This window comes from Mytilus californianus, unplaced genomic scaffold (assembly GCF_021869535.1).
Source record: "Mytilus californianus isolate M0D057914Y unplaced genomic scaffold, xbMytCali1.0.p SCAF_10, whole genome shotgun sequence".
Taxonomy (NCBI): Eukaryota; Metazoa; Mollusca; class Bivalvia; order Mytilida; family Mytilidae; genus Mytilus; species Mytilus californianus.
The window spans coordinates 11,019,279-11,043,724 of record NW_026262582.1 but is presented as its reverse complement, the minus strand read 5'-3'; the positions used below and the strand labels follow the sequence as shown (position 1 = coordinate 11,043,724).

The 24,446-nt window shown below is 32.0% G+C and overlaps 1 protein-coding gene across 3 annotated transcripts in view; it reads right to left on the bottom strand.

Moving 5' to 3' along the window:
- LOC127717603 (sodium bicarbonate cotransporter 3-like) overlaps positions 1-15,662 on the bottom strand; it is a 113,676-nt gene extending 98,014 nt beyond the window's left edge. For all 3 annotated transcript variants that reach the window (XM_052223307.1, XM_052223308.1, XM_052223309.1), the window contains exon 1: positions 15,519-15,662. The gene's annotated coding sequence lies outside the window, so the exon portion shown is untranslated. The remainder of the gene's footprint in view (positions 1-15,518) is intronic.
- Between the last annotated feature and the right edge of the window lie 8,784 nt (positions 15,663-24,446).

Here is a 24,446-nt window from a genome sequence, read left to right as displayed (position 1 = left end):
TTTGGTACATTTGATGCTTAACTAGTAATTAACATGTAAGAATTCTATATGCATGTTAATCAGTATAGATAAAAGAACATGTGTCATTAAAGAGAGATACAGACAGCATGTGAAAAAGTAGATTGTTATGCAATCCAAACTAAGATCAGGGCCCTAAAATAGGCTAATAAACTACAGCTAGCAAACCATACATCCCCCACTGATCAATCCATCATCATACACAAACAAACAAACAAATAATTAATTTGCCAATCACAGTGCCCAAAATGAGCAGAATAATTACAATATAATTTTTTTTCAAACATTATATATAAGAAAATAAAAAAAGGTTAAACAAATTATAACACATGTAATAAACAAACTAAGGTTAACATAATTAAATTCTATTTAATGATCTCTAACTAATCCAAAGAAAGTCACTTATACTACATGTATAGCTACCTTAAACCTACATGACCTCAGATCCCTACCTGATTCTAGACAAGTCAACATAACAATTAACATCAAACCTGCCTCCATTTCAATGGTATACGATACAATAAATGTTTCCTTTTTCATCTGTCCTCCATCATATAATAAAGGATCCCTAAGTCAGCATCAAATTCATTTTCCACTGTATAATTAATTATCAATCACCTTTTAAGAATATTACCTTTACATCTTTTTCCTATATCAATGGATCACTTGTGTGACAGTTGACAATCATATTAAAATGTTTCAAATGTTCCCAGTCTATATACACTACTGTGTTAAACAGTTTTAATCTCTAACAGATCATTTACAATGGGATTTAAACATTGAGGGGCTCGAGTTAAACCGGCTATGGGGTCAAAATATTGCCATACATGTATGTTGTATCTGTGTATGCATTTTGTACTTTTCAATATATACATACATTGACATATATATGCAGTTTAAATTTTGTATGATATAGAGTTACATACACTTAAATTATTTCTATGGTACATATGTACCACTGTGTACTGACAACCTCCATTGAAAACATATTTGTATTTAACATTAAAGTAAGAATGAAATCAAAGGCTTTAAGTAAGTACAAGTTAAGAATTAGGGCAAATATCCCTTGATTTTTTTTTTTTTTTTTTAAGTTTTTCAACTTCTACTCACACTTTAATTAGAAAAATAAAAGCTAATGAAAGGTTACTGTTAAAAAATGTTTTATGCTGATAATAATATTGCAAAATTGATTTTTATAGGAAAATAATAATGTGACTACAAAAAGATATGAAGATGTACATGGATTCTCCCTTACATACATGACATATGTTAAGTGAATCTATCAACAAAGTATGAAAATCATAAAAAAATAGATAATTCCAAAGTCGACAAGAAAGAGCTTTGAGCGAAATAAGTGTCCATGTTAATGTTCAGTACTTCATTATGTTCAAATTTCCAATTTCATATATATATATATATATAAGAAATATTTACTTTTACAGTATACATTGTAATTAAACACTGTTAAATGGCTTCAACACTCTTACAGTATACATACATGTACATTGTATTTAAATGGCTTCAATGCTTTTACAGAATGCTTGAGTTTCACTTCACTTAAAACCTTCACCTTAATGTTTACATTTTCACACCGCAATAGTATTTCCAGGATAGAATTAAAAATCCAGGAAGATCTATGCATCTTTATTTGTATAAATTCTCAAAGAAAAAAATTGTTTACACAAAAATTAACAAAATATATTTGATTTAATGCTTAAAATTTAAAAGTAAACCAATTTTATTCTTGCAATTGTAAAGAAAATCTGTCTTTTATCATTGGTATAATATACAATTGCAATGCATAACCCACACAAGTTTACTGTTGACATAGAGATTTGTTACGCCTGTATGTTATCGTAATTTAGATAGTAAAATGCAAATGTTGAAATTATAATGGCAATACTTTTAACATGTAAATTATGCAAAACATTCAAGCTTTCTACTGCAGAAAGTTACAAAAATATGTTGGTTTCCATTATACTGGGCAGTGTTAAAACCAATAATATAAAAACAGAGGGGCTCATTGTGCTATGGTCAATTTTGAGTTCTTGTCTTTCATTTTTGCTTATGTACTTTGTCTATATGCCATTTTGTGTTCCTTTGTTGAAACATTTATTTGTTTTTATAGTGATTAAGATTATATTACAATGTTGACTGCTGTACCCCAATTTTTGATGTTTTTACCTATTATGTTTGTTTGTTTTGCTCACACATTGTTGTCAATATAATGGAATTCAGATTAGTATGCGACTGTCATACAAGTGAGAGGTTTAGCTAGCTATAAAACCAGGTTTGATCCACCATTTTCTACATAAGGAAATGCCTGTACCAAGTCAGGAATATGACAGTTGTTTTCCATTCATTAGATGTGTTTGAGTTTTTGATTTTGCCATTTTATAAAGGACTTTCCGTTTTGAATTTTCCTTGGAGTTCAGTATTTTTGTTATTTTACTTTTTTCAAACAAATATAAAGGATCATTTTTTATTCTATTTCACCAGCTAACACAGTACTAACAAGGAATTATAGTAATCTGGAACAATTTTGAATTCTGGAAAATTGCTAAGAAATGTATGATGAAAACTAACCTTTTTAAAGTTCAACGATTTGACTCAAATTCTCATATTTGATTTATAACAATGTAAATCATTTATCCAAATTATAAAAAGTAAAAAATAATCAATTTACAGGGCATGGACTCTATAATATGTAGCTTCGTTTCGTGTGTATTTTAGTCTAGACGCAATTGGATTTTTCTAGGTCTGTCTAATTTCATATTATAGATTAAAAATAAATATTAATCATCTTTTTTACCTGTAAAAGAATGATTTTTTTGTGGATCGAATCAGTCACTCAAATGATTTACCATTGTTTCACTTTCATTGTTGACATTCTTTTCCTTTAAATAACTCAGCACGCACGATTCATGCGTTATCCATCTCTAGCTAAGGGGTTAAATTGAAGTTCACATGAATACGGATTCAATGAGGTCGAATTATTCACTTGCAAGTGAATAATTCAAAATCAATGTTTCTTAGCTTATTTTGACAAAATTGAACCATACTGGCTGCTAAAAGCGATATATTATTTCACTATTTCACTTTCATTAATGATTGAACAAAAAAAATCATATTTTTTATTTTTTATATATCTCGTAGCTAGTGCCCCTTTAAGGATGCATGCCAAAGGGGGTTAGATAGTTCATACTGAAATATCAGTGAAAGTACATTTTGTAACCTGAACCTTAGCCATGCATGCATAGTTAAACCTATTTAAATGGGTTAGTTTTCATCAAACATTATTCTTATCAATTTTGTGCTATTTCGTGGCAGTCAGTTTTTTTGGTGGATGAAGCAGTCACAAGCAGAAGTACCCAGAGAGTACCACTAACCTTCGGTAGGAAAACTAACATTCCTAGTCAATTAGGATTGGAGTCGAGCGCATCTGCTACGTGCAGGATTCGAACTAACAACCTCAGTGTTGACAGGCTAGTGATACAGTAGTTTGACTACATAGACCACTCAGCCACTAAGGCCCTCTGATAATTGCTTAACTGTCTAGTCTTAATATTTTCATGGACATGAAAGCATATGTGCATGATGTGCAACAACTATTTTGAACAATTGATTCTTCTAGTTCATATCTTTTATATCAGAATTTCAATAAATCACTTAATTTTCTTGATATTCCCTAGAAAATAAATGTCAAACAGCTTGTTATAGAAATGTAATAATAGTAAAGTTGATTTCTTAAATCTTTAAATACCAGTAAGAACTGTAAACGGTAAATTTAATTCTTATGTTGGAATTGATACTTTTCTCCATGCATTGTAATATTTCAACAATCAATACATGTATGAAAAGTCGGATTAATCATAAAATGTAAAGTCAAATTACTCAAAAACTATTGGAATGATTTTTTTTGTTCTATTTTGTATGTGCTATTCTCTATAAACTAGACTGTCCATTTTTGTATTTCCTTGTAGCATTTGTTCTGTTCTTATCTCAAATATAAACAATATGTGTACTTGAAAGAATAAATACATGTATACTTGCATGCACTTATAAGACAAAAAAATATAAACTTAGTTCCTGTCTCTTGGCAGAAAACATTGGGTAAGTACAAAAAATGTTTAACATAGATAATACATACAGACTATATTGGGGAAAATTCTGGACTTTTATTGTGCATAATCAAAATGTCTAGACTTTAATGGTGCTTTAAACAAAAAATATCTATAAAATGTGTTAAAGGCAGGCATAAAATTGAACAAAGAACTGTATTGTTTTGCCTAAAAGCGTAAATGCATAGTAAACTTGCCTCTGTATCTCTCCAATATTTAAACAAGTGTGAACTCACTGAAATATTTCACCTGCTCTAGTTAATGCTTAAAGCCTTTAAAGGGGCATTAGTTACTATTTAGACAAAAAATTAAAATACAATTCTTTTTGTTTCAACTATTAATAAAAGTGGAATTTTGAAATAATATTTGATTATTAGCAGTTAGTTTGGCCCAAATTTGTCAAAATAAGCTCCAAAAAAATCACTGATGTATTATTGACTTGTAGGTGAATAATTCGACCTCATGTGAATCCGTACTCATGTGAACTTCAATTTATCCCCTTAGCCCGGAGATGGGTTACACATGTACTAGGCATGTTCAGCTATTAAAAAGAAAAGAATGTCAACATTGAAAGTGAAACAAGGGTAAACCATTTCGTTGACTGATTCGATCCACAAAAAATCATTCTTATACAGGTAAAAACGATGATTAACATTTTTTTTAACCTATAAGAATAACATGAAATCAAATAGACCTAGAAAAATTGCATGTGGTCGCTTTTTATTTCTAATCCTATTCATGTTAATATCAGTTTATTTGACCGTCGCAAGTCTTCGGAGGTCATCTCGATGGTTAATTACATTTGTAGATGCTGATATATATTAATGAGTCATGCATTGTTAATTATTTATCTTAGACTTTTTGTAATTTGGATATAGTTTTAGTATGTTATAAATCAAATATGAGAATTTGAGTCAAATTGGTGAACATGTATCTGACAGCTAATACCTCCTTAAGTTAAGGTTTTACTAAAGGCATCAAATATACTTAATGATCCATGAAAATTAGGTCAAGGTTAGATTAACCATGCAAGATAGACATGTACACCTTACAACAAATACGCATGTAAATCCTAACACATCTCCTTATTTTATTTGTGTTGTTGACCGATTGCTTACAGTATTGATTTGAGAAAGAACTAGCCACAAAATCTAAACATTTATCAATGAACCATGAAAATTATGTTAATTCAGATGAACCCTGCAAAATGGACATATACACATTACAATCATTTAATATACCAAATACTGTTGACCTATTGCTTATGGTATATATATATATATAAATGAAAAAATTGCCTAAACCACAAAATGAAAAACTTACAAACTGTAAGTTGACCAAGGAATCAGAAAAATTAGGTCAAGGTCAAATAAATAACCCTTAACAGACCAACCTGTACATGTACAACTTACAATATTTTATACAACAGATATAGTTGATTTACATTGTATGGTCTGTAGCATCTTTGAATCAAACTTAACATTAACCAATGAACTATGAAAATGAGGTCAAAGTCAGGTGAAACCTACCAGTCAGACTTGCATGTAAATCTGAAAAATTTGACACTAAGATCAATTTCGAAAGAACATATTATTCAGTTTTATATGTCAATTTTGTTGCAATCCCAGCACAGAAAGGTATTATTAACAAAAAAATAAGTTAATTCCCGAATTTTATAGATATTTTTTACTTCTATTGATAATAGATTACCGGTATAATGAAAATTATAAATTATTGAAAATTTTCAACAAACAATAGAGTTTTCAGTTATAGTTGGTAATCGGAACATCTCTAGAATTGATCATGTTGATATAATGCAGACAGGGTCATTCATTGTCTGAACTCAATAATTTATCATTAATTGATGCTTGTCCCAAGTGAAATTATCCAGACTTCCTTCCTTATATGTATTTCCTTCTTAAGTATTTCACTGTACACTTATCAATTGAAGATATTCAATAATTAAATGGTAATGTGTTTAATATCCTAATTCAATTTTTATCCTAATGACCCTCAGGGTTTTAAATCTTATTTTTTTAACGTTTTAAAATTCAAGGTCATGTCTACTTGCCAACGAAGCATAGTAGGACATGAAGTGGGACACTTTAGAATTAGATTTTTGTATTCTTCATCAAACTGTACAGACATTTGTTTATAATGTTAAGCGGGCCACTGCCACCATTTAAACTGGTATTTATTTAGTATCCAAATTAAGATGAGGTCCTTTAATATTAAGTGACATGTATACATCATATATATACATGTATGTTACTTTGTTAGTATTAAAATGAAAGGAAAACACAGATTAAACATTGTTAAATCATAAGTCTACCATTAATAACAATGTAAATCTGGGATTTTAGTCAACATTGTATACATGGTATAGTAAAGGAAGAGGTTGGATAATGAAATTACAAAAGTAGTAAAATAATTCAAGACTTTTTCAAAAAAATAAATCTCCATGAAAATAAGATGTGCCAATGCTTATACAACTGCATACCAAATATTATTGACCTACCACTAGTGGTTTCCCATAAACTGATCTAATCACAAACTAATACATTGTTGATGCTGCTGCCGCAGGAAACAGCAAACCTTAGTCTCACTTTTTGACTCCGTCAAAGCGACACAATTATATCTATTTTATTGATAAATTAACAGGTTGGTTAATCTACAAAATATAGACACATTAGTGCAGACAAGTCAGTGTAATGTTGCTATAGGTGTAATACCACCAAATCATAGTACGTCACATCCGGTTGCATATGAAAATAGGTCGAAAAAAAATATTCCCTTGAATTTGACAGTTGTAGGTAATTGATCCTACATTTCATTGCAGTAAAACATTTCTGGGTCATAAACATATATCTTGGGTATTTCAAAGCACCATTATTTTTTTATTTGGGGTTTCTATAGAATATTTTGGAAACTTGAGGTTACATGGTTACTAAAGCTTGTACACAGGTTAAAAAAGGGGGAAAATTTGATTGGTTAACTTCCAGTGATGGTTATTTTCTTATATGCAATGAAATGTTATGTGAAATTTTTTCTATAGTACTGGACAGGATAAAACTTTACTCATGCCAAGTATTTCTTTATTTGAAACAAAGATAAATTCTGCATAATTTTTTGAAAAGTGCAAATTTAACAAAGACTAATAGGGGAAAATCAATGGTGGTATTACACCTAATATGGGAAGCTGTACATGCACCTTTGACCTGGTGAGTACTCGCATGTGTTAAAATTTCTTGCTATTTAAGTGAAATATTACAAATAATGAAATATTCTGAGTGGATTGAGTCTCCAAAACACATTTTATGAGAAAATTTCCTTGAAATAGGACTTTACTCTGAATATTAGTTGACAGAACAAGCCATACTTAGAGTTTTGGGGAGCTTTTTCTCCTTATTTCTTATATTCTGCTATACCAGAAAATTTTTCCTAAGAAATACTTTAAAAACTATTTAGTTTTAAGTAAATGAAATTATTTTTAAAGCAGTAACAACAAATTATTCACCAAAAGAGAAGATTTTTATGTCACTCTCTGGAACGCGGCGTAAATTTAAATTTTACGTAAGGACTTATTGAAACCTCCTTGGAGACAGTAAACTTTTATACGGATAGTTCATTCAGCTTGAATACTTCAATTAATCATTTATTATAACATTTCTATCATAAATGAGTGAAAGTTACCCCAAAAATTTTATTTATTGGCCTAAAAAGTAGAAATTTTGAGGAAATGAGAGGTATAAATGGACCAAAAGAGACCTTATAACAGGGATGGGGTAATCGTAATCTGTAATCGTAATCGATTGTAATTGATTACAGGTTTCCCAGTCATCGACAGTAATCTGTAATCGAAGACATTTTCGATTACATGTAATCGTAATTTAATCGATTACAGCAAAAATTAGGATGTAATCATCGATTACTTTTGATTACATTTCAATTACTTTTAGTGAAATAGTTTGAAGAAAATAAACCTATTTTAAATGAAAATATATATGCATTCATCACTTTATAGTACAGATAAAATAGAAAGTATTTAGACTTCAGAGCTTATCAAATGCCTTATTTGTATCTATTGTCTCAAGCTGCATTATGATCAACCAGAACTCCTACCAATTTTACTGTATATCCAGCTTTTTAAACAATTGACTTATAACTGTCTTCAATGCTTGTCAATTATTTAAAGACCTTTTATTTTGAAATAAGTAAATAGATAAAAATAAGAAATGAGTCTTATGTTAAGTTCTGTACTACTTTGACATTGAAGTGTAATTTTCAATAAGATTTGGAATTTTAGCTAAACTAGATACACAGTGGATTCGTTATAATATTATGATATAAAAATCAGAATGTACACAACGTACCAATTGATTTGCATTGAAATTCTTGTTTAGAAATAGATACATGTATCCCATATTGACACTAAAATATATCTTGTTAAATATCATGATTTTGAATAGAGTATAGAAAATCCCAACAAATTCCTGTGTTTACTAATCAGATGATCAAGGACTTCTAATTAATAAGATGTTTTGATTTCAATTATGTCTAATTAAGAGGAGATTGACATTATATTTCCCCAGGTTATGAAATGTACTCCATTGGCAGTTTTATAACCTGTAATTAGGGAGATTATCCAAACAAAATAATTAATTCATACATGTATTAGTTATAAATATAATAAATTTACATCTTTGAAATTAGCTGAACAAGTTAATTATTCTTCTTTTTACATTTTAATTGTAATATATACTATATCAAATATAGTTAAAAATTAATAAATACAAAATACTTAACTTAAGTCATTATGACAGCAAAACTTGAAAAATATAGAGACATGTGGAAAATAAACTAGACTATAAAGAAGTGACTGAAGCCATGTGGTGTCATTGCAAGAACTTTATTACATCTCACTCATGTAGATAACCAGATTTTAAAGAATTTTTGAATATTTCAAATCCTCAGTGAGAGCTTCTATCTAGAAACAAACTCTCAACTTTAACTTCATGAACTTTGAAAACAATGCTTTCAATGAAGTTTTGATCAAGTTATAAATTTCCCCTATACATAACAAAATGTTTGTGTTTATCTTACTTTATTATATTTTTGTAATTTTATAGCATGTAATTGACAGTAATCGAAAAGTAATCCAATTACTTTTGATAAAGTAATCGATTGCAATCGATTACATACAAAAATCAGAGTAATCGATTATTAATCGAATACACAAAAATCCCTCAAGTAATCGATTATTAATCGATTACATTTGTCAGTAATCGTGCCCATCCCTGCCTTATAAGGAAGACAAAGAGGTCCATTAGTAGTATTTATCATCCTAAAGTCATCTTTTGTATCATATTCAACTGTTTGTAGGCAGATGAGATAAATATTTGATCATTTATTGGTCCACACTATATTCTATCATGATGCGGCTTGGTTTGGATTTTTCGAAGAAATTTTGCTCGAAACACTGTAGATGTCGTCTTACATTATACTAGATTTTTCTCAAACTATTGAACTGATTATGACAAACCTTGACAGGAATGCTTGAAATAACCAGTATTACAAAGGGAAAAAGTCACATTCAGTTTATTTAACAAAAAAGTCTTCTTTAGGTGTAATACCACCAAATCATAGTACGTCACATCCGGTTGCATACGAAAATAGGTCGAAAAAAAATATTCCCTTGAATTTGACAGTTGTAGGTAATTGATCCTACATTTCATTGCAGTAAAACATTTCTGGGTCATAAACATATATCTTGGGTATTTCAAAGCACCATTATTTTTTTATTTGGGGTTTCTATAGAATATTTTGGAAACTTGAGGTTTCATGGTTACTAAAGCTTGTACACAGGTTAAAAAAGGGGGAAAATTTGATTGGTTAACTTCCAGTGATGGTTATTTTCTTATATGCAATGAAATGTTATGTGAAATTTTTTCTATAGTACTGGACAGGATAAAACTTTACTCATGCCAAGTATTTCTTTATTTGAAACAAAGATAAATTCTGCATAATTTTTTGAAAAGTGCAAATTTAACAAAGACTAATAGGGGAAAATCAATGGTGGTATTACACCTAATATGGGAAGCTGTACATGCACCTTTGACCTTGTGAGTACTCGCATGTGTTAAAATTTCTTGCTATTTAAGTGAAATATTACAAATAATGAAATATTCTGAGTGGATTGAGTCTCCAAAACACATTTTATGAGAAAATTTCCTTGAAATAGGACTTTACTCTGAATATTAGTTGACAGAACAAGCCATACTTAGAGTTTTGGGGAGCTTTTTCTCCTTATTTCTTATATTCTGCTATACCAGAAAATTTTTCCTAAGAAATACTTTAAAAACTATATAGTTTTAAGTAAATGAAATTATTTTTAAAGCAGTAACAACAAATTATTTAGAGCTGGGTCTAAACAATCCAACTTTCTATCTACATGATCTACTGTGAGATTTAGAGCATTAAAATACTGAGCCTGGTCTAACAATCCAACTTTTTATCTACTGTAAGATTTAGAGCATTAAAATACTGAGTTGGGTCTAAACAATCCAACTTTCTATCTACTGTGAGATTTAGAGCATTAAAATACTGAGCCTGGTCTAACAATCCAACTTTCTATCTACTGTGAGATTTAGAGCATTAAAATACTGAGCCGGGTCTAACAATCCAACTTTCTATCTACTGTGAGATTCAGAGCATTAAAATACTGAGCCAGGTCTAACAATCCAACTTTCTATCTACTGTAAGATTCAGAGCATTAAAATACTGAGCCTGGTCTAACAATCCAACTTTCTATCTACTGTGAGATTTAGAGCATTAAAATACTGAGTTGGGTCTAAACAATCCAACTTTCTATCTACTGTGAGATTTAGAGCATTAAAATACTGAGCCTGGTCTAACAATCCAACTTTCTATCTACTGTGAGATTTAGAGCATTAAAATACTGAGCCGGGTCTAACAATCCAACTTTCTATCTACTGTGAGATTCAGAGCATTAAAATACTGAGCCAGGTCTAACAATCCAACTTTCTATCTACTGTAAGATTCAGAGCATTAAAATACTGAGCCTGGTCTAACAATCCAACTTTCTATCTATTGTAAGATTCAGAGCATTAAAATACTGAGCCTGGTCTAACAATCCAACTTTCTATCTACTGTAAGATTCAGAGCATTAAACTACTGAGCCTGGTCTAACAATCCAACTTTCTATCTACTGTAAGATTCAGAGCATTAAAATACTGAGCCGGGTCTAACAATCCAACTTTCTATCTACTGTGAGATAAGGAGCATTAAAATACTGAGCCGGGTCTAACAATCCAACTTTCTATCTACTGTGAGATTTAGAGCATTAAAATACTGAGCCGGGTCTAACAATCCAACTTTCTATCTACTGTGAGATTTAGAGCATTAAAATACTGAGCCGGGTCTAACAATCCAACTTTCTATCTGTGAGATAAGGAGCATTAAAATACTGAGCCGGGTCTAACAATCCAACTTTCTATCTACTGTGAGATAAGGAGCATTAAAATAATGAGCCGGGTCTAACAATCCAACTTTCTATCTACTGTGAGATTCGGAGCATTAAACATGTTAAATACTGAGCCGGGTCTAAACAATCCAACTTTCTATCTACTGTGAGATTTAGAGCATTAAAATACTGAGCCTGGTCTAACAATCCAACTTTCTATCTACTGTGAGATTAAGGGCATTAAAATACTGAGCCAGGTCTAAAAATCCAACTTTCTATCTACTGTGAGATTTAGAGCATTAAAATACTGAGCCGGGTCTAACAATCCAACTTTCTATCTACTATGAGATGATAAGGAGCATTAAAATACTGAGCCGGGTCTAACAATCCAACTTTCTATCTACTGTGAGATTCAGAGCATTAAACATGTTAAATACTGAGCTGGGTCTAAACAATCCAACTTTCTATCTACATGATCTACTGTGAGATTTAGAGCATTAAAATACTGAGCCTGGTCTAACAATCCAACTTTCTATCTACTGTGAGATTTAGAGCATTAAAATACTGAGCCGGGTCTAACAATCCAACTTTCTATCTACTGTGAGATTCAGAGCATTAAACATGTTAAAATACTGAGCCGGGTCTAAACAATCCAACTTTCTATCTACTGTGAGATTTAGAGCATTTAAATACTGAGCCAGGTCTAACTATCCAACTTTCTATCTACTGTGAGATTTAGAGCATATACTGAGCCTGGTCTAACAATCCAACTTTCTATCTACTGTGAGATTTAGAGCGTTAAAATACTGAGCCGGGTCTAAACAATCCAACTTTCTATCTACTGCGAGATTTAGAGCATTAAAATACTGAGCCGGGTCTAAACAATCCAACTTTCTATCTACTGAGAGATTAAGGGCATTAAAATACTGAGCCAGGTCTAACAATCCAACTTTCTATCTACTGTTAGATTTAGAGCATTAAAATAGTGAGTCGGGTCTAAACAATCCAACTTTCTATGTACTGTGAGATTTAGAGCATAAAATTACTGAGCCGGGTCTAACAATCCAACTTTCTATCTATTGTGAGATTAAGACTAAAGAGCATTAAAATACTTAGCCGGGTCTAAACAATCCAACTTTCTATCTACTGTGAGATTAAGGGCATTAAAATACTGAGCCAGGTCTAACAATCCAACTTTCTATCTACTGTGAGATTCAGAGCATTAAAATACTGAGCCAGGTCTAACAATCCAACTTTCTATCTACTGTAAGATTCAGAGCATTAAAATACTGAGCCAGGTCTAAAAATCCAACTTTCTATCTACTGTGAGATTTAGAGCATTAAAATACTGAGCCGGGTCTAACAATCCAACTTTCTATCTACTATGAGATAAGGAGCATTAAAATACTGAGCTGGGTCTAACAATCCAACTTTCTATCTACTGTGAGATTCAGAGCATTAAACATGTTAAATACTGAGCTGGGTCTAAACAATCCAACTTTCTATCTACATGATCTACTGTGAGATTAAGGGCATTAAAATACTGAGCCAGGTCTAACAATCCAACTTTCTATCTACTGTTAGATTTAGAGCATTAAAATAGTGAGTCGGGTCTAAACAATCCAACTTTCTATGTACTGTGAGATTTAGAGCATAAAATTACTGAGCCGGGTCTAACAATCCAACTTTCTATCTATTGTGAGATTAAGACTAAAGAGCATTAAAATACTTAGCCGGGTCTAAACAATCCAACTTTCTATCTACTGCGAGATTTAGAGCATTAAAATACTGAGCCGGGTCTAAACAATCCAACTTTCTATCTACTGTGAGATTAAGGGCATTAAAATACTGAGCCAGGTCTAACAATCCAACTTTCTATCTACTGTGAGATTTAGAGCATTAAAATAGTGAGTCGGGTCTAAACAATCCAACTTTCTATGTACTGTGAGATTTAGAGCATAAAATTACTGAGCCGGGTCTAACAATCCAACTTTCTATCTATTGTGAGATTAAGACTAAAGAGCATTAAAATACTTAGCCGGGTCTAACAATCCAACTTTCTATCTACTGTGAGATAAGGAGCATTAAAATACTGAGCCGGGTCTAACAATCCAACTTTCTATCTAATGTGAGATTTAGAGCATTAACTGCAGTTCTGGAAATATTCACTGAAAACAAAATCCTTTGAGCTTCAAATTTGGGATATGGCGTTTAATAATAAAAAGTATCCATCTTCACACTCAAGTCCTCAGAGCAATATTTAACCTTACCATTTTTTTAAAACTGAGAGAAACACTAGCAATGATCTAGTATCCGAGTTTGCTATTATTGTGGGCCCTGACCACCAAAATAAGCTATAAAGGACCAATACAATCTTTTGAATATTGCAATAGAAAACAATATGCTTAATTATGTTAATAGATGACTGGAATATTTTTTTAAGGCCCATCAAAAGGGACTGTGTGAACATAATTACTTAATTTAAAATAACACAAGAAATTAATGGAAGTTGTGTGTTTTCATTTGTTGTTTAAGATATATGTACATGTTGTTGCTTACATGTAGCTTACAGTTTGCTCTCATAATACCAGTCTGCAAGAAAAACCTTGAATAATAGGCTTCAAGCACTAAAACATCTAAAATAAAATGCTAGAATTTAACCCTTTTCTAACCGCATCAAAACCAATAAATCATCTTCCATTACATTTGGCGGTATTGGGTCTGTTCACTCCCTACAGTTCGTTCTCACAGATACAGATTTAAATTTTCTTTAAAAATTCTGGAACTTTTAAATGTAATATTTTTTTTTGGTGATTTGTTGCAATTGATTAATGATTAAATGCTAATTATGTATGATAACTGTTAATTGGTATTTACAAAGCCAAATTTGGTATTATTGTTCTGTGTTTGAAAATCATGATTGTTGTTATAACTAGCTTTGAAGTAAATACTGCTATACATTGTAGTTAGTTTGGTATGAGTAAACTCAATGAAGATTTAGTATCTTAAATGAATGAACTTTGCCTTAATTGTCATGACTACTTTTTTATTCATGATTCATTTTCGTCAAAATAATTAATTAAACAAAACAACACTAAAGGAAACCTGTTTACATTTTTAGTATGTCACTTTATTTTAAAACAATAAGAACAATTTATTAATTGCAATACACTTACTTCATGTACTTAAACATGATTGAAACTTTATTCAACACAAAACCAATAAAAAGGGTGCGAATCTGTGGTGGGGTGAACATGAATGGGAGTGAACGTGATTTTGGACGAACGGACCTGGATTTTATATGACACTGTACTGATTATGCTGGGGGGGGGGGGGGGGCATAGGCATATGAAACTTTTCATGCATTTCGAGGAAAACTTGTCGTCACAATACAAATATCTTCGTCATAATTTGTAAGAGAACGCTGCTCATACTTGTCTTAAGATGTGAGAGTAACATTGTTTTTGAAGCTTTCTACAAGGTACATGTAAGTTCACACAAGTTGACCGGAGGCTGAAATTGTTCTTACAAAGATTGACTACATTGTTCAGTTCTACAATTACGAACAGGTAATTTAAAGCATCTGCTATATATACATGTAACTGGAAATAGATTGCAAACATGATGTCAGGTTTAAATGTACCATGTGTCTAATATCTAATAGATACATGTACATTTTAACTGTATCAAACCATAATGTAACTTCATATCGCTTAAAAAGACCTTTAAGGAAATGAAACATTAAATTGAGAAATATGGGCTTTTCAAACATATAACCTGATTGACATTGAGAAATCAGACACAAATTCTTCCCGTTGACGTCAAACAAAGACCATTGACTATTTGAACTCGTTCAATAACATGGAAAATTTTCAGCTATTTATACTGAAACTTACGCTAAATGACTTATATTTCCACAATTTGTTAACTTCTGAGAATAAAAATGTTATTTAAACAAATAAATAATTAGCATATATTCCATAGAATCAGTTCAAGAGTTCAGTTTCTTTCACGCGAACGTGACTGGAACTCTCCGGAAACAGGTGCCAAAAAATACATTAGGTCGTGCTAAAAACCAGTCATAAATGTTTAACAAAATATAGGACAACAATGGCCTTCTTTATAAACTGTAGTATACACACTATATTTTCTATGACAACATTCTGTTGATAGCAACAAAGACTTAGGAAAGGAAATATATAGGAATATAGAATAAAGAATATTTATTGCCAAATATAAGAGCGTGTGTATGGGCAACATAACACGTACATATATCACTAGTAATAAACACTGAGCAACTTAAACATTCTTCAAAAAGCAATTAGTAAGTATCAAGCGAAATAAAAATTGAAAGACGTGTTGTACACATAAACGAGACAGCAACCCATCGACAAAATAACCAAAGGACATCGAGATGGGATTGAACTAACAGTCTTCAACAACAGACAGGTGTTCATACCGTAATGTGTCGCTGAAACTCTAAATCGTCCACGGTAACGTAAAAGAGAGGCGAAAGATACCAAAAGGGACATTCAAACTCATAAGTCCAAAATAAACTGACAACGCCATGACTTAAAAAGAAAAAGACAAACAGACAATTAACAGTACACAAAATACAACATAGAAAACTAAAGACTGAGCAACACGAACCCCACCAAAAACTGGGGGTGATCTCAGGTGCTCCCGAATGGTATACAGATCCTGCTCCACATGTGGCACCAGTCGTGTTTCTCTTGTGAGTACAAACTCGGTAATAAGTCTAATTCGAAAGGTCACATTCGAGGAAAGAAAGACTGGATTTTAGTTACCGGTGACAATTGGAACATATCCGCTATCATCTGTGAAACGGATATTCCGCATAACGGTCAACCAACTCGTGATGGCGTCACGGTAAAATTTACGGAGGGATGACTTCAACTTCACCACTTGGAACTCTTGGTTTAATAGCTTTCTTGAGAGCAGCAACCCTCTTTCAAGAAAGTCATGATAGGAAATACAAGCCGCCTGGAATATGGTATCAACTGAGAGAGATATATACTCTATATGCAGGCGCAGCTGGAATGTTGCTACAGAGAAATGGAAAGTTCACAATTGGGAAGCTGAAAATCATCCCTTTTTGTCGTAAAGTTTTGTTTTCAACCGACCCTCATTGTCAATTTCGAGATGTAAGTCAAGATATGAGACAGACTTATCTGTATCTGTAGATGCGTTGTAAATAAATTTACTGACAGAAACAACCAAAAATCTTTCTTTAGCAGCCAATTCCCCCAAAATAACGAAAAACATTAAGATATGACATTGACAATTACAATACTGACCGCGGCAAAGTTCCTTGCAGGCACATAGAAGAGGGTCTGGATGGGATTCCTTCATTTCTGAATTCTTTAATATTTTATGTCATTTTTCTCTAGTCTTTATACTTTTTGTCCATTATTCTCTATTCTTTATATTTTAGCACCTCATTATTCTCTTTTCTTTTTTTTTCCATTTTTCTCTATTCTTTTTATTCAAGTTTGTCCATTATTCGCGAATTCTCTATTCTGTAAACACCCATCCACACTCTCATAATGGGTGACAGGGTTAACAACATTTTTTTCAGTTTAGATCACATCCCTCATTGTCAATTAACAATACGCACGTGTGAACATATAATAACGTTCTATAAATAAAAAACAACAGTACAGGAAAAAAGCACTTTACTATAAAATACCGGTAATGTAGATAAAAAAAAAATGAAAAAAATACCCGGCTCACCGTTACTGCTCAGAAAGCACCGACCGTTTCACAAAGACAAAGTTTCGATGGTGTACGGCAACTTATTTGTTGATATGTACTGCAGCTTGCATTGTGCGAATCTCTCCACTTCAGCTGGTACCAATATCCGGCGTCGCTCGCATACAGTGACACTCTAAATACAGTTAACATGCTGATAAGAAACCATGTCATACTACACTTAATATTGGTTGCTGTACTTTATAGAATATTTCATACAGCTACGCAATAAGCAGTACAGGAAGCAAAACCCATTAAAAACTATGTAGATAACCGTAAACGATACAGTTTAGTATTGCTTAAGACTATAAGATATCAAATTGATATTAATCCCATAAAAATACGAGACACAGTGATTGAACAACAATTGCAGTTTATTCTTTTCTTATTAATAAGTCTCGCCAAAGTGTTCATATATATACCTACTAATAACGGTGACAATTATATATGATGAAATGTCTATGCACCAATAAGACGAGTTTGCTTCTACAGAATAATGATGGTTTTCACTGTAAAAATTGGTAACATTAAAAAGTTATCGTCTTAAAGGCAGTGGCGTACGAATGGACAACAAAAAGATAGCAAAAGTAAGGACAAACTTCTAAAAGTACTAACAAGAAAAAAACCCACCTTTTTCTATAGTCTAATGGTCTAAAGGTTTGTCAGTGTTCTCTTTCATTATCAAATTATTTTTTTTTTCAATATTTTTTTTTACCAGTAAAGTGGCGGGGGTGGCAAATACACAGTTTTGCCCTTTTCCCTCGACTCTTACACCCATGAAGGCGAAAAACTAAGACTGACCTTCTCTTCAATGATAATGAAAATAACACTTGATTAATTTCGTGCGTTCAAAGCGCTTTTCTGATTTACCTTCACCAGGAACGCTCCAACCCAAATATTTGAAAGCCCCGGATGTATAGGACCAACACACATAGAGAGCTATATGACAAAAAGGGATCTGCAATAGGCAAAGTCTTCTAAGATAAACGCTGTCTGAGGGAGTTGGAACCTGAGTTTCTTAATTCATCTAAGATCAACGCTGTCTGAGGGAGTTGGAACCTCCATTTCTTAATTCATCTAAGATCAACGCTGTCTGAGGGAGTTGGAACCTCCATTTCTTAATTCATCTAAGATCAACGCTGTCTGAGGGAGTTGGAACCTGAGTTTCTTAATTCATCTAAGATCAACGCTGTCTGAGGGAGTTGGAACCTGAGTTTCTTAATTCATCTAAGATCAACGCTGTCTGAGGGAGTTGGAACCTGAGTTTCTTAATTCATCTAAGATAAACGCTGTCTGAGGGAGTTGGAACCTGAGTTTCTTAATTCATCTAAGATCAACGCTGTCTGAGGGAGATGGAACCTGAGTTTCTTAATTCATCTAAGATCAACGCTGTCTGAGGGAGTTGGAACCTGAGTTTCTTAATTCTTCTAAGATAAACGCTGTCTGAGGGAGTAGGAACCTGAGTTTCTTAATTCATCTAAGATCAACGCTGTCTGAGGGAGTTGGAACCTCCATTTCTTAATTCATCTAAGATCAACGCTGTCTGAGGGAGTTGGAACCTGAGTTTCTTAATTCATCTAAGATCAACGCTGTCTGAGGGAGTTGGAACCTCCACTTCTTAATTCATCTAAGATAAACGCTGTCTGAGGGAGTTGGAACCTGAGTTTCTTAATTCTTCTAAGATAAACGCTGTCTGAGGGAGTTGGAACCTGAGTTTCTTAATTCATCTAAGATCAACGCTGTCTGAGGGAGTTGGAACCTGAGTTTCTTAATTCTTCTAAGATAAACGCTGTCTGAGGGAGTTGGAACCTGAGTTTCTTAATTCTTCTAAGATCAACGCTGTCTGAGGGAGTTGGAACTTCCATTATTAATTCATCTAAGATAAACGCTGTCTGAGGGAGTTGGAACCTGAGTTTCTTAATTCTTCTAAGATAAACGCTGTCTGAGGGAGTTGGAACCTGAGTTTCTTAATTCATCTAAGACCAACGCTGTCTGAGGGAGTTGGAACCTGAGTTTCTTAATTCTTCTAAGATAAATGCTGTCTGAGGGAGTTGGAACCTTCATTTCTTAATTCACCTAAGATCAACGCTGTCTGAGGGAGTTGGAACCTGAATTTCTTAATTCATCAATGGTGATTTGAGAAAAGTTTGTTATACATCACGTCAGTACCGAAGTACTAACTACTGAGTATCGACAAGGTCATGTCGACAAGAATAGTCGTATTTAGGAATGTAAACTTCAATACAGATGCAACAAAAATAGACATTTTATATGGACAGTTTTCATAATAATAGGTAACTACTGATATATATAGATCATTCAATGTTATCACGAAATGATATTTATATATGTATTTATCATGCATAATCGTAAATGTTGTATATATATATATATAGTATGGGATCAGTTCAATGTATACCTTGATGTAATGGCACCCAATACATATTAAATATGAGAATTTTCAAACATTTCAAAGTAATAAAAATAAATATTAATCTGGGATATCCCAGTATTAATGAACTGAAATAAGTTTCAAATTTTTTTAAATTATACATGTGGTTCCATAAAAAAAGAAAGAAAACAAAGAAAGAGAGATAAAAAGGTAAAAGTGTTTTAAATCGTATCTTTAATATTGCCTCCAAATCTATGAATATATTGTTGTTGTTGTTGTTGTTGTTCTTCTTCTTCTTCTTCTTTTTCTTAGATGACCGTTTTATATAAATATGAATATAGTAGATGTTGGGTAAGCGTCAATCAGGTAGCAATCTAACAACACAAGCTAACACAAATAGATCGACAATTATATAACAACGAGAAAGCATCCACAGAGTATGACAAGTCTTAAGACCTGTTGGTATTGAAAAAAAAGACATGGAAAAACTCTTAAATGCTTCTGAAACTAACTATTGGAAAAAAAAAATACCGCGGGTATTTATGCCATTAATTAAGTCATTATCCTCCATCAAAAGCTGTCCAATCTAGAATAGCTCTACTCATTTAAGATCAGTCTGTTATATAGAACATTGCACCTATTGCAACTAAAATCTCAACTGAATAAACACGTGTTGCAAAATCACGATTTTGTAGACCTCACGTTTAACCTCAGAGTCCTGGGTATCGTTTCACAAAGCCTTCGTAAATCTACGTGTCATCGTACGTTCATCGTAAATAAATCGTAGGTTTTACAGCCGTTTCACAAAGCCGTCGTAAGTTAAGATGAGCGTAAATAATACGTAAATCTTGGCGTAACTTACTACAGCTATACCCAGTCGTATCTCGATCGTAGTTTATCCGCGAATATGAATTAAACCATATCTAAGATGGCTTTATTCTCGATCAAGATGCCGCAAATGTTAGAAGACGAAGAAGAATCTTCAATATTAGAACCACACTTTCTTCGTTTGATCATTTTGAAAATGAAATGAATATTATATCCAGATACAGACTGGATAGACACAGTATCAATGAAATACATTGGCAATAGATATAAAACATGATACAAATAGGTCCCATGCACTTACTCCTGAAACGCAGGTTTTGTTAGCTTTGCGCTACTCACTGGTTCTCCGGTAAAGCGCCCATTTTATGACGCTGATTTGTCCCATCGTAACAAAGCAAAACTAACGACTTCGAGTTATATACCCGTAGCTTGTTATACTTATATCTGAGATTTTTATATTTCTTTATTATCTATATTTTTAATTTATATAAAGTTTAGTACATATTGCACAACGATAGTGATCGTACCGGCCGTCATAATGTTTTCTTCGTAAACCTGTAATTCCCGTTAACGGATAGAAGACCAAGCAAGACTAAATATTTAGCACAACATAGAGTGTGATATGAGTTAAATTTGATTATCAGGTTACCATAAATAATTTTGTTTATGAGGTTACCATAAATAATATTGTTAAATCGTCATTTATTCCAAATCATATCAGTCTTGAAAACTAAAAAAAGTTGAAAACTGCAGAGATTTGTTAAGCATGTAATCTCCGTGGAATGGTATATCCTAAACAAACACCTATTTTGAAAATAAATTCTACACCCAACAGATCGATATCGGTGTCAACATTCAATTTTGATATAACTTTTATCTTCAGATTCACGTATTTTGTTTTATAAATGACGAAACCATCGAAATGTAATCTCCGTTCACGTTTTTGTGAAGAGTGCTTTCTTTCACGTCCGCACTTCTATCGAGTATGGCATGTCAAATAAACATTTTAGATAATAATTACGGATGTCGAATATATAGATTACGGATCAATAACTTACATTGTAATTCAGACGACATAAGAAGACACCATGTGACAATTTTAATTAGTCAATTGTTTTAGTGTAACAGAGTTGCTTTTTTTCTTAGATCTACAAAAAAAAACACAAAAAACGAACTGGATGTTTTTATATCACTATTAATGCAAGTAAATAATTTTAACCCGTTTTCAATATCAAAGATCTGAAACTTTTATTATTAATATAAATTTGAATGAATGGTTTACACTAGTAATTTTTGGGGACCTTTACAGCTTACTGTTCGGTGTGAGCCAAGGCTCCGTGTTGAAGGCCGTACTGTGACCTATAATGGTTTACTTTTATAAATTTTGACTTGGATGGAGAGTTGTCTCATTGGCACTCATACCACATCTTCTTATATCTATTGATACAGAATTTAATACGATTAAACAATTATGCAAGTAGTCATAAAAATTGCTTTGCCTAATGAGTTTAATAAATCATATTGCACAGGGAGAGAAGCTTTGAAATACTTTCTTTCATTAAAAATGAAATTACGACGTCGGCTGAGAGGGCATGGTATATATTGTCCGTTACATTTATTAACAACACCTTGTACAAATACTCTTTTCGAAAATAAAAACAGTTAAATAAAACAAACAAAACTATCCGTCACAATGATATATGAAGATCTGATTAGGGGGGGGGAGTGGGGGGGTTTTACATTTCTGTATTCTGTAATTCTTTTGGCCATTTTTCTCTATTCAGTAAGAAATATGCTTATTCTGTAAATTCTTGTGTTCAGACCGTGCATTTGAAAATTTTCTGTTGTATCATGATTTTGACATGATAAGATCTTTTTGTCTGTATCAACGACATATAAATATTTGAATCTACATTTTAAATTGATACAAAAAATCAAAATTCTCTGATTTATAGATTTTCATAAATGTAGTCTCAAATATATCCATAATAAATGCACTGTATCAAATGCATATATGAGAACAACTACTTATAAACTGCTACGCGTCGCATACTATGTATAGAGAAATGCATCATAAATCTAAGTTAAAAGACAAATTCAAAAAAAAGGGAATTCTAAAAGCTTTCTTTGACAAATTTTATATTAACTTCATTTTAACAAGTTTTAATTACATTTTCTAAAATAGAGCTAAGAACTGTTTGTAATGTTGTATAAATTTAATTCGTTTGAAATTTTTATTCAAATACGCTGTTGAAGATTACTAAGCGCCAATAGAATACAATAACTTTGTATTTTATAAATTAGTGTCTTCGATAATGAAAAATTCGTCATCGAACAGTCTCATTATCATGTCGGTATTCAAAATGACTCGTTTCATTGTTATTACAAAAAATAGGTCATAATAACATGACAGAAATTTTTTGTTTCAGAATGTTCTAGATAAATATACAAAAAGCAAAGTTTAGACAATGTACCCTCATAAGCCTGGAAGTGGCTAGTCACATATAGTTAACGGCGTTTTTCTCACAATGATGTTCTACCTCCATAAGCCTGGAAATGTCGTGGCGGGTCACATATAATCAATCCTTCTGACTTCATAAATTTTGTTAGAGAGTCGGCTGAATTAAGACGTTATATGATGAAAATTAATTAATTTCCTTCCGTGAAAATGCATCGCATGTATAATAGAAATGAATCGCCCCTACAGTGAAAATGAAAGTCTAGTATCATTATTCGACAGTAAACATGAATCGCATAACGAAAACAGCATAGTTGAATTTAATTCAATATCAACAAGCTGAATAACAAAACATATTTTAAGTTATACAACATTAATAATTATGTTAAAAGGTACATTTTTCTGCAAATGAAATTTATCTGCTGCTTTTAAATCTCTTGCACGCTCTGTTCGTGAACTATTCTTAATATTTATCTATTTGTGTATCAATTTTACACCTGGATGGCTGTAGGCGCGATGAAAACCCGTCCGCATCTCATAACTACATCATGAATTTATAAAAACAGTACACATTATATCTTATTTCTTATTCTATTCAAAAATCATGAATTTGTCGTCTATTTATTTATCATTCTACATTAGAAATTCATAACGGATACAGTGAAAACGGTATTTCAGGATTTGCACATTATATACACTGGTTTTGTTTATTTTTATTGGACTTTCTTTTAATTCTTTTTCAACGACAACGCATGCAACTTCTTATTTCTTGTTTGAAAATTCTTCTCTTGGTCATAAATCTGCATGAAATATTTGCCACTGTACGTTCATAAAACAGCAACCAATCAATCATATCTCCTCTAAAATTGCAGTACTATAAAAACTTTAGACATTATCAAATAATTGTTAAAAAATTCGTTTAATCCTTTGATCAAATATAAACACGTCTCGTCACTCTCCTATTATTTCAAATTTCCGATACAAAGAAAAAAAGTATTATTGAATATCAAAGGAAGTAACCCATCAAAGATACAAGGCTTGTGTTTCGTTTACAAATGAAAAACATACGAACACACCCACTCACCTGATTCGCTCGTCCTCACAAATATAAAAATTCAAAATATAAAACCAATTATATACAAAATAAAGGATAAGGTCACCCCGGATGCCGCACAAATGCTAAGGCAACGAACGAGAACACTGTGTCTAAACTACCCCGGCAAAACATGTTTGGACTCGATGGTATCTAATATCCGGCGCGGTGACGGAACATCAATAGACAGAGAAAAGATAGTTTTCTGTTTATTTATTTGTTATTGTTATGATATCGAAGAATATTTATATATATATAACTATTTTCTATTGTGAGATGTA